Raw genomic sequence first — 2,234 nt, 5'->3', positions numbered from 1 at the left:
AAAGAGTGTCAGGCAGTGGGATGTTTTGTACCGGCGCAATACGTCAATGGAACCACACAGATTTCCCAATTCGTGATATTCATTCACATAAGCATTTTTTACTTAGGTTACAAAATATTACGTCCGACCTGAACGTATTTTTAAAACACTTGGAAAGAAATATCACTTTTTAGCATCCACAATCGTTATTATTATTAAAATAATTATTTTGGAAATTCATATTTTGCATGTATTTATTTATTCATTCATTTATTTTTGTTTTTGAAGGTAACCAGTAAACATGTAAGCCTCGTTAAATAAAGTCGTCATCATCATCATCATTATTATTATTAATATTATTATTATTATTATTATTATTATTATTATTATTATTATTATTATTATTATTATTATTATTGTTATTATTATTATTATTATTATTATTATTATTGTGCTGTCGGCTTTTATGATTATGCTGTCGTCCACGAGAATCGCCGAGAACTAACAGCGCTATCTTCCACCCCTTTAAGAAATGTTTAAGAATTCGAAGCGAATGAAATGCACTGAGGGACTGAATGGAAATGTTTTGAAGCGTAAGAAAAAAAGCACAGCAAATCTTATCGTTAGAAAACCCACCGCTTAGTCAAAACGGCAGAAAGAAAGCGTATATTCAATTAATGAAGGAGCTATGGGAGGACACGGGACATGGTAACTATAACAGGGCAGAATTTACGTGATCAAGCCTCGAGACTGGAAAAAGGAAAGAATTCTTCTATCAGTGTTTCATTACACTGGAAAGAATCGAAGGAAAAGTTCGATGAAGGCGAAGCTCATCAAAATGCAATCAACCAAACGAAACAGAGCTCAATTTTGCATGAGTTATGAAAGAAAATGCTCAGTCTAAAATTTAACCAAACTTACCAGATTTTGACGTATTTCCTTCCCAAATTTGAAACACTGTGGGGAAATATCAGCTATAAAGAAGTACGCGATAACATCAATGACATCTACAATCAAAATTGTGCATTTTAGAAGGAACATTTTCAAGATACCCTCTGGTAAAACAGGAAAGAGCTTTATAACGGAGTTAATCTTCTGGTTCAATCAATTGGATTCCGATTCCGATCTTAACTCCATTTCTTGAAGCCAATTGTGGAGCTTCCTTCCTTGATTTTGCACAAACCTTCAGCAACATCCAAGAGTAAAGATCACTGCTTGGCAGTGAGTGAAGACTTTGTTTATGGAGGCAAGGAGAGCTAAATCTCTGGGAGACATATCCAAAGTTTTTTTTCAAATATGATAATGCAGGGTAAGCTAGCAGCAGGTATAAGGCTTTTGGATAAAGAAATCTCCTCTGGAGTTCTCTCCGCGTCACCTGATCATGAGATGATGTAAGAAGTGAAACTGAAACATACACCAGCTGCAGAAATTTGAGGAGGATTCTCTTCTTTATGGACCCCTAGACCTTAACCGGCCGAATATATTGGACCAAATTGACGAAAGAATGATCTAGGATGCAGCGATGAGAACTAAGGCATCTGCAGGCCCATCCGGGATGGACGCAGAACTTTACCTAAGAATCCTGTGGTCTAAGAATTTTCACACAGAGGGGAAAGATTCTGAGAGAGGAAATTTCCACAATAACAAGAAACCTGCTAAAAACGTCAAATCGCCCATCATTACCTGAGAGTTTTACACCGTGCAATCTGATCCCACTGGAAAAAAAATCCTGGTATTTGTGTGATAGGAATAGGAGAGGTACTCAGGCGGATTATGGGTAAAACTGTTCCTGCTTTCTTGAATAAAGGATTTAAAGAGGCAGCAGCGTTTGCAAGTGTGTGCCGGCCACAGCACTGGTTCGGAAGCAGCGATACACCCAATGAGTGAAGTTTTTTACGGAAAAAGAAACAGACGGAATTTTGTTGATCGATGCCAGCAAAGCCTTCAACCTTATGAGCCATTCTGCTGCCCTGCACAACATCCAGATCACAGTTAAGGAAACATCGTTGTCTTTGATTACCACCTTCAGAAACCCTTCAAGGCTCTTCATACAAGGGGGGGGGGGAGGGGGGGAGAGATTTTGTCTTAAGGAGGAGAAGGTACTACACGAGGTGAACCTTTGGCGATGTCCTTGTACTGGCTTGACACATCCATTTTGATCAACAGCTTAAGAATGTGATATCTCCAAAATGTTCGCAGACGGCCCCGCTGGAGCAGGAAGAATTAAAGCGCTCATATGACTGGTACAAATGTCT

This window comes from Montipora foliosa, unplaced genomic scaffold (assembly GCF_036669935.1).
Source record: "Montipora foliosa isolate CH-2021 unplaced genomic scaffold, ASM3666993v2 scaffold_425, whole genome shotgun sequence".
In the NCBI taxonomy this organism is placed as follows: domain Eukaryota; kingdom Metazoa; phylum Cnidaria; class Anthozoa; order Scleractinia; family Acroporidae; genus Montipora; species Montipora foliosa.
This window is presented reverse-complemented; position numbering follows the sequence as displayed.